Here is a 10,513-nt window from a genome sequence, read left to right as displayed (position 1 = left end):
TAACCGAAGAGAATATGGAACCAACATATGCAGAATATCTCAGAGACCTGTTCGATAAAATCGACACCGTCCAACAAATGGCAAGAGAAAATCTGATAAAATCTAAGTTAAAGTCAAAAGAATATTACGACATACGAATCAACCTGCAAAACTTCAAAACAGGAGATCTAGTATATCTATTAAAGGAACCCAGAAGAGGAAAATTTTCCGATCAATATTCAGGACCGCATAAAGTGTTAGAAATTTTAGAAAATCAAAACGTCATGATTGAAGTAAAAGGGATTCCGCGAACAGTGCACTTAAATAAGTTAAAATTAACGCATAACCGAAATAAACAATAAACGAAACGTTTTCAGAAGGTAACACAGTGCAGTAGTATATAGTGTAGCGCTGCTTGTCGAATAATGCAGATAGTGGAAACCTAAAAAGAAAAGGAAATTACTATGTACTTTCTACATATTACTCAAATATAAAATGTATTAATTCAATAAAGTGATTAAAACGGTGAAAGTGAAAAGTACCTTGTGAACAATTAACTATTGTAAAAGGAAGTGTATATGCAAAGACAGGTCATAAGCCCATATTCGCCCACAAAACATAACGTATGACAGCCATCTGAAACAAATGGAAGAATTAACCTCAATTACCTTAACACAAAATATAATAGTACTAAACGATTATAACAATATTGTAGTTAAACCAAAGTAAGTATGACTGCTTGTCGAATAGTGCAGATAGTGGAAACCTAAAAACAAAAGAAAGATTACTATTTGTGTTCTATAAAACGTGTTAATTCAATAACATCATTAAAGGTAGTGAAAGTAAAAAGTACCTAGTCCACAATTAATCATCGTAGAAGGAAGTGTACATGCAGGAATTCCGCAGAGATAAATTATGGATCCACTTCGTAGAACATAGAATACGACTGTCAGCTGAAACGAATGCAAGAACTGACCTCAATTGCCTTGACATATATGAAAGGAAATAATAGTATTAAAACTTACAACAATATTATAATCAAACAAAAAGAAACACGATATCAATCAACGATTGATGTTCGACAATAGACTTACAGCCGTCCAATGAAAAGGGAAACTAAAAAATCAAGAAAATTAGTGGCATTATAACATTCGCGCATCAGTCTTCGATAAGAAGAAATAAAATCAGTTAATAAGAAAAAATTATAGAATGATTAAGATAGGTTAACCAAATGACAATAATAGGTACGACTAGAATAAGAAAGTGTTATATTATATTAACCTATATAATATGGTTAAACTATTGTATCCAACATATGGAAATAAATTCTATAATACGCAATAGCGATAGTTGATACAATACAGCTCAATACATATTGATTTAAATAAATTAAATAACGTTTTTTATATACTTACAAATAAGAACATAATGAAAACCTGGTGATGCCAATTACGTTGGGTAGGTGTCTTGCGTGAGCGACGTAGCGTGTAGACTTGGAGAATAAAAATGAAGTAACTATGAACAGTAATAATATAGTGTACAAGTTCTAATCTATAATACATGGTTTTGTCTCGACTTACATTACACGATTATTATTATACCTCACATATAGAAACAGATTTGTAATGCACAATAGCAGTCGCTCACACAATGCACTATGCGCATATTGAATTAATTAACTAAATGATATGTTTATAATTACAAATATAGGATGAATAAAAGTATCTGTAGTAAGTATTTTGAATATAATGAAAACCGGATGATGCCTTACACACGGTAACGTAGCATCGAAGGAATAGGATTTGAGAAACTACAAACGGTAATAATTCAATAAACAAGTTTTAACCAATAATACATAGATTAGCTCAAAAATTATACTATACAAATATGAAATAATAATAAATCACAAGTATTAAGTAACAACAGATTAATTGGGAAGATATAGAAATAGCTAATAAAAATAGAAATAGGCTAGAAATTAATCAAGATAGATTAGCCGAGCATTAATAATCAAACATGATTAAAATTAGGAATTATCATATTGTGTTAAGCTATTACAGTATTACTATACTAAATAACGTATAAAGAAATAAGGTTATACTACACAGTGGTGACTGGTGACACAATACACTATGCACGCATTAGATTAAACCAATTAAACAAAAGCTACATAAATACAAACTACCTTATAATTAAACGGTGAAACGATTCTATTAGTAATTAATATTTTCGACAACGATATAATCCACACGCTATTACATTAAAATAACACACAGTATATATACACATATTACAACAAACACAAAACAATGTTAAATTAAACATACACATTACGACGAACACAAAACAATACCGTTGACACTTCACTAGAACGGAGTTGAAACTAAGTAACAAAATAATTATTACAATATCAAACAAATTTACAAAACACCACACTCTTATTTAAGACGTACACAAACATCCATTTTGGAAATCCGTCGCGAGCGTGAAGCAGTTCTCACGCATGCGCAATAAACCACATGCAATAATCATACACACTAAAATAAATACAGAATAATATTATTCCCACTTCAATTATACGTCAACTACTAAAATAAAGTCACAAATAATTAACAAATAAATAATAAAACCGCATTAATAAAAGTCACCATGTACTAGAGACATTCATGAACGGTCATCTTAGATTGTCATGAATAGGGAATAGTCCTTAACACGCGCAATGAAATATATGTGAACTCCCTAGAGTTCATGTGGGATAAGGATTCTTTTTGTTTTACGGGTAGTACGACAGGCTGTGTTTTACGGACAGAGCGACCTTCCTTTGTTTTACGAACGACCATTTGAAGAAGCACGTTTTTTCCAAACGGACGGACAGAGAGTTACATTAGAGACAGACAAGGTTACAGAATAGTTATTTAAGATTTTAAAGACTGAAGAAGAAAGATCGGTGGCTCAGGACGTTGAAAATCGATTTTCAATTTTCAGGTAAACATTGTACCAAAGACTTGCTATTTCCCGTTTATATAATTATTGTTATTTATTGTTATAGACGCATATTAATTGTTGTTTATTTTTGTATTTTATCTAATTACTTCATAATAAAAAACTCGATTTTCAGACTTAAGAATCGATCCCTGAATTATCCAAGTATTGAACATTATATATATATACATAAATAATATTAATTTTATTTAAATTACACGTCGCCTACTAAAATAAAGTTAAAAATAATTAACAGATAGATAATTAATTCAATATTGATAAAAGTCACTACATACTAGGGACATCCACCAACAACCAATCGCAACTACATCTGCTACGGACGAACTCAGAGAAACGATCAGTCAAATTTCCTTCGGAAATTTAAACATCAAGGGCGGGGGTGTCACGTCCCGCACTCCGCACGTGACGCCACGAACCAATAACGTATGAATAATTAAACACGACCAATAATAATAAATTAACTAATAACCAATCAAAATAAAAAGGACTATATAGAACAGACAAACAAAATAAAGTAAATGAAACAATAGGAAGAGACACTACAACCAATCAACAATGATATACAAAATACGAATAAAACGGAATGATTAAATGAACCAATAAATAAAACAAGCCGCGATTCAAACGTATGAATAATTAAACACAACCAATAGTAACAAACTAACTAATAACTAACCAATTGACCAATGAATTTAATTAGCAGCGGTCCAATCAAAATAAAAGGGTTATGTATGACAGATAAACAAAATAAAATAAATGAAATAATAGGAAAGATAATAAAGCCAATCAATGAAGATATATAAATTCAAACTAAATAAAATCATTAAATAAACTCAACTAATAAATAGAATGGGCCACGAACTAACCTGATCAATCAAAACGAGAACGACCAGGTACGACATGACAGCTGAAGGGAAATAATGGAGACAGCAGGGATACACATTTTAATTAATTGTTAAGTACAGAAATAAAATGGATAAAATATGTACAACTGAACCTGTTAATAAGCCACAATGGGCTTGCAAAATTACATGTGGAAACTTATTATTAAAATATATATATATGTGTGTGTGTAATTCACATCGAATAACTAATAACCTGACGAACAGTAATAGTAAGTTATTCGATACTGTATTATTAAAACTACTTACAATATATATATATATATATATATATATATATATATATGTCGGATTGAAGTCAGGATTATGGAGATGGGCGTTTAATGAATTTTCATTAGAATTAGCCATTGTCGTGATACAACGGAGAGTTTATTAGCACAGGCTTATTAACAAGATTAAGCACTCGTAGCACTAGCGATAATGACCTTAGGTTCGAAACGAATCCGCGGTCACGGGATGGTAAACGTATGTTCTCGCACAGTTCAAGTCTAACTCTTTGTTAACTAGATGTGAGGTATTCACTGGTTGCAAGGTGGCACTGTCATTCGTCGATGAGATCGTACGAAAGAATGACTCTCCGTCTCGACGATGCCGTCGAGGAAAACTATAATGGGTGGGTCTAAGGATATGGGATCCTCAGATTCGTCAAAGAAAGCCCTCGCTCCAAAGGTGAGGGAAATTAGCGCTGTTGCTAATTGGTCGATCTCCATATCGGCGTTTTGAAAGAGATGCTGGCCGCCCTTGAGGGGAGGTTGTTGACGGGGGGCAACGTTCGTGGAAGATAGGTTTCTCCTATCTTCCCGTAATTGCAACAAAGTCTATTTGACGGACTTCGCTTGACTAAATCTTAAGATCTATAGCGGGTCCTCACGTTAGCTAAACATACACTACAAAGGCATGCCGACACCCGGCGATCATCTTACCCGGAGGACAAAATCTGCGTGTGGCGGGCCGCGGGATAGAAACTATTGAAGTATTTACTGCCACGTATCGCTACGACTATTTCTTTTAAGGAGAGGTATAGAGTTACTCTGTGCCTTTGTTAGATAAAACGTTCATCCCTTTGACCGCGGCTGCGTTCGGCGACTGATTGTCGCCTCGAGTCCAAGCTCATGATCATAAATCTCGAATAATCGGAGCGACATTTGTTTATGCTAAGTTACAGAGTTACGGTATTCCCGCGAATCCAAGGAGGAGTTCCGGTGTTCTTTCATCTCCGACATATATATATATATGTATGTTCTATATTATTAAAACTGAACAATTAATAATCCAGCAAATATAAAATATACAAATACGCAAAGATTTACATCAATTAACATCTAGACTTATACGAAGCAATATGGTGAAGCACACGCGTACATATATATATGTCGCATATATATGTACCATGTCGCCAAGCATAGGCGATGCTTCTGTCCCAGAGAAATGCCCGGACCACACCCCGTAGATACGTGGGTGCCCGATGAAACTCGAGGGCCCGGTGTATCCTGTCCCAGGGGATGCTGTTGAAGGCGTTGACCACTTCCAGAGACACGGCCAACGCCACGTAGCCGCGCCGTTCGGCCCCATCGACCAAGGAGCGGACACGGGCCACAGCGTCGGCCGTAGACCGTCCCCTCCGGAAGCCAAACTGGCTGTCGTGCAGTCCGGGAACACTCCGGGATAGGTGCGACCTGAGCATACATGCGCACGTGACCCGGCTCCATGCACCTGAAGCACTGGAGCTGACGCGCCGGCAGAAGGATAGCCCTCGCCGTTGACCAACCTATATTGATCTTACCTCCCGATCGGGCGTCCCCTCCTCTGTTGATTTTCCTGGCCGCTGTCAGCGGGCAGCGTAGCCACACCGACCCGAGGCCCCGAGGAGCGTAGCGTATGGGTACCACGCTGACCTCGTCGGCGTGGCAGCCCCCGGCCTCGGCAACGGCGGCCGCCACCTCCTCCGGGGTGACCGAGTCGTCCAGTCCGGTCATTCTTAATTCGGCTGCCCTGCGCGGCACGGTCACCTTGACGGGTAATTCCTTCAGCGTGGCCGCCATCCGTTCGGCCAGTCGGGATACCCTACTCCCAGCGTCCTGGCCTGATATCTCGAACAGTAGCGCCCCCGTGACTGCCTTCCTGACATATTCGCAACAACCAGCATTTTCGTTTAAAAGTTCTTTCTGTGTCGTAGGTGGGACGTAAGCACCGTACGACGAGACAAAGGAAGATATCGAAACTGCCACAGAATACTTAAACACGAGCATACTAAACGCCATCCGCTCCTCAACACCTACCAAGACTTCTATCAGTAAACACGAATACTCCCATTACATATTAAACAAAATTACAGAAAAACGAAGACTAAGAAGAGTATGACAAACCCATAGAACACCGGACGACAAACGCAAGCTAAACAACGCAACCAGGAAGTTAACCAAAACCATTAAAAAATACAAAAATGACTGTTTCCAAAAGTACCTCGTCAATTTGTCCCCCTCTGCCGACTCCAACTACTCACTATGGAAGGCTTCCAGGAAACTCACGCGTCCCTCCCAAATAATCCCACAAATTCGTTGTCCGCAAGGCGGATGGGCACGAAGCCCTATAGAAAAAGCCAACCTCTTCGCCAACTACCTATCCAACGTTTTCAAACCCCATTCCTCCAATACCGCTCCTGAAATAACAGAATACTTGCATTCTCCCTTCCAAATGTCTCTCCCCATTAAACCTTTCACTTCTCTAGAGGTTACTGAATTAATCCATCGTCTGAACCCCAGGAAAGCACCGGGACATGATCAAATAAGTAACAAAGCAATTAAGGAACTACCTGTAAAAGGGATTGCACTCATTTCTTCAATCTTCAACGCAATTCTTCGCCTTGAATACTATCCTAAAACCTGGAAAACGTCAAAAATTACACTCATCCCTAAACCCGGAAAACCAATACACGAAACTAGCTCCTATCGCCCAATTAGTCTTCTACCCACCTTGTCAAAACTATTCGAAAAGTTCCTAACGAATCGGCTCTTTCCACTCCTAAAGGATCTGAAAATCCTGCCAGATCATCAATTCGGCTTTCGGAAGCAGCATTCCACAATAGAGCAAATCCACTGAATAACACACAATATCAGCCAAACCCACGAAAAGAAAAAATACTGCTCAGCGGTATTCCTTGATATTCAACAGGCATTCGACAAAGTATGGCACGAAGTGCTTCTTTACAAACTTAAAAAAGTCCTACCACACACTTACTACTCCATCCTAAAGTCCTACCTAACCAATAGGGAATTCATGGTTAAATACGCAAACGCCATTACCACAACTTTCCCAATAGAAGCGGGCATACCCTAAGGCAGTGTCCTCGGACCCCTTCTATTCTCCATCTACACTGCCGATTTACCAATATCAACAGAAATAACCATAGCAACATTTGCCGACGACACAGCGCTATTAGCGTCCCACACCAACCCGATAATAGCCTCATCCACTCTCCAGCGAGGTCTCGACTCAATGGAAAAGTGGTTCCATAAATGGGGCTTCAAAATTAATGAAAAAAAATCCACACATGTAACCTTCACGCTGCGAAAAGAAACCTGCCCACAGGTCTCCATTAACAATATAACAGTTCCCAACAAGGACACAGTCAGATACCTGGGCATGACTCTGGACAGGAGATTAACCTGGAAACAACATATCCTAGACAAATCTAAACAACTCAGGGACAAACTCAAAAAATTTTATTGGCTCATTGGCCGTCGCTCCAACCTAAGCACACAGAACAAAATTACGCTCTATAAGACCGTAATAAAACCTGTCTGGACCTACGGAATCCAACTATGGGGAACAGCAAGTAATTCCAACATTGAAATACTCCAACGCTTCCGATCGAAAACGCTAAGATCCCTATTAAATCCACCCTGGTATGTTACCAACGAAACAATCCACCGTGACCTCAAGATACCTACAGTCAAAGATGAAATACACAAGTCCAGAAGCAGATATAACACAAGAGTCAACAACCACCACAACCCACTAGTCACCCAACTACTGGACACGACGGACCAGATCCGCAGACTAAAAAGAAAATACCCTCTAGATTAAATCCTTAGTTTCTACTAGAACCAACAATATAAAGCTATTATAATCCATGTCATTGTATCACGCCAAATTAAGTTACTGAAAATTCTCAACGAGAATTGATTGTGAATATTCTAATAAATAAAAAAAAAAAAAAAAAATCTCACGATCACAGCCATACGGGAGTGGACCGCCAGGCTTCCGAACAGACTTCTGCGTTTGGTGATGAAATAGTACTAGCAGAAGGGAGAAGATGGAGAAGGGAATGGAGTCTGCAAGAAAGATGACCAGGAGATCCAGGAGAATAGCGAACAGGACGGTCAGGCCAGAGAGTTTAATCTTGGTCATGATTTCAAGTACCAGATCATCCACGGCGAGAATCTCGAAGGGAAGTGTGAGTTCCGACGTCGTAGAGTCCTTGGTCTATGTGACTTCGTCCTCATCAACGACGTTCAGGGCAAGGGAAAGGAACTTGACCTCCACAACCCCACACGTACCTGTGGAGCTGGTTCTAGAAATGAGGACGTCCTTGACAGCAGACATAGGTGCTGAACTAATAAGGCGGGCCGAAGAAGTAATAAAAGTTGCGACGACATCGACTAACATGAAAGAACACCTATTTCAAAACCCTGAAGCTCCGTTGCCGCTGGTGCGATGGAGTTGGCCAGGAGGACGAGCTCTGCTGGCGGCACTGGAGTTGCAAGGCTGGCGAAAGCGCGTTTGGCGGTGTTGGAGGAGGAGAACGCAGCCATTCGGAAAGAGCTATCCAGAAGGGCTGTGCGCGTTCTTCAGGAGAATACACGATGCGATGCCCCCACTTCAGAACCGGGTTGCCTAACAAAGGATGATCGAGGGAAGAGTGAGCGTCTCTCTGCCCTCGAAAGAAGAATAGAAGAGCTGGGGCCCTCACTAATGAGGGCTCTAGAAGAGCGCCTATAATGTCAGCGACGTAGCCCGACGGCACGGACGAAGAAGGCAACCACGGCTACGGGTAACTCCTAACCCCAGCCTAATGACAATTACTATCACTCCCGAGGGAGCAGAAGGATGGTGATTGCAAGGTCGTCGAGCGAAGGAAGGGGAAACTGAGAAAAGACGCAGAGAAAGAGGCAGGAAGAGCAGGAAAACGTCTCCACCGGCTAGCGGCCCTCAGGTGGGAAGGAAAATGAAGAGCATGATAAGACCAAGTGCCACCAAGTCTGCGGGGATCGCGCAGCTGCCACAAAAAAGGAGTGCCGGTGCAGGCAAGTAGGAAGGCGGTGCTCACTCACCTACCGCGATCATCTGTGATGGCTCGTTGAGCGAGAAGGCAAAGGTATCTTACGCTAAGGTGCTGGCGACGGCTAGACAGAAAGTCCCGCTAGCCGCAGTCGGCATTCAGTAGGTTAGAATTAGGAAGGCAATGACCGGGACCATCATTTTGGAAGTCCCCGGAGATAAGGAGAGAAATAAGACCCCCGCGCTTACCGCGCGGCTGGCCCAAGCCCTGGACCCGGCCACGGTGAGAGTCATGGCTAGATCAAGGACAGCGGACCTGAGAGTGGTCGAAATCGACATTTCGGTCGCCAAGAAGGAGTTTCGGAATACCTTGGCTGGGGCCGGGGATGTGGGGCTTTGGAGCTGCAAGTAGGAGATACCCAGGACCTCCAGAGGCAGCCTGTGGTCAGCCTGGATCAGGTGTCCAACGGCGGCAGCGCAGAAACTAATTCGAGCGAGAAGGATTGCCCCTGGGCTGGTTAATTGCAAGGGTCGAGCCACCTCGAAGAGGCCTCTGCAGTGTTTCAGATACTTGGAGCTCGGACACCTAAGGGCGACTTGTGGCTAGATGGTAGACCGGGGGAACCTGTGCTGCACCTAGTGTCTGCCGCCGTAGAAGGTTTAGTTTACGGATCCGTACCTCGGCGAAGTAGCCATACCGGACCCCTAGAACCTTGGGGTTGGGAACACATCCAACCAGCGCAGTCGGTACCCGGACCCTGCTACCTGTATTAGTTAGGCCTGCAGGGACTTTCATTCGTCTCAAGTCGAACAGGGCTTCTTTCCTAGCCCTACCGTCTCTTGAGGATGATTCCGGAACAGTTGGGACGCTGCTCACCTGCCGACGGCTATTCGGAGGAGCCAAATACCTCTTAAATTGGCCGTCTGGTCAGCCTTTGGCCTTCAACCACTACCCCCACGAGTTCAACCCAAATTGGTCGAGCTGAGGGGTTGCAACTCCCTCTAGGCATCACTCGACGCTCGTGATCCCAACTTTAATCATTGGTGGGACTATCGGTGTTGATATACAGCCACGTCACTGCCGGTCAGAGATCTTGCTAACCGAACTCGACAGTTCTAGATGAGACTCACGTAAGCGAGGGCCCAAGACGTTCTCTGATCCCACCCTTGGCTTCGTGCTCATGGGTGCGCTACTATCCAAGGCTGCGTAGAGAGAGTGTAGTATATTCCCGGCGACCTACCCTGCGGTGTACATAGGAGATTCACGTAAGCGGGGCGCTTGTCTCGACAGTCCCCCCTGGCTTCGGGAAAAATATCTTTTCTTCTATAAAGAATTAACACACTTGGGG

At 41.7% G+C, this 10,513-nt stretch overlaps 1 long non-coding RNA gene across 2 annotated transcripts; it reads right to left on the bottom strand.

Moving 5' to 3' along the window:
- Window positions 1–243: 243 nt before the first annotated feature.
- On the bottom strand, window positions 244–3,361 carry LOC126922445 (uncharacterized). 2 transcript variants are annotated; one of them, XR_007712766.1, is made up of 5 exons: window positions 1,395–3,361; window positions 1,005–1,095; window positions 833–950; window positions 522–745; window positions 244–421 (listed from the first exon to the last, which is right to left on the bottom strand). It is a non-coding gene; the product is annotated as an uncharacterized LOC126922445 (long non-coding RNA). The 2 variants fall into 2 exon arrangements; XR_007712765.1 differs by having other exon boundaries at window positions 833–932; window positions 1,395–3,360.
- Between the last annotated feature and the right edge of the window lie 7,152 nt (window positions 3,362–10,513).

The sequence above is a fragment of the Bombus affinis genome, chromosome 12, assembly GCF_024516045.1.
Source record: "Bombus affinis isolate iyBomAffi1 chromosome 12, iyBomAffi1.2, whole genome shotgun sequence".
Lineage (NCBI taxonomy): Eukaryota > Metazoa > Arthropoda > Insecta > Hymenoptera > Apidae > Bombus > Bombus affinis.
Note: the sequence above shows the minus strand (reverse complement) of the source record. Positions and strands in the feature narration are given on the sequence as shown.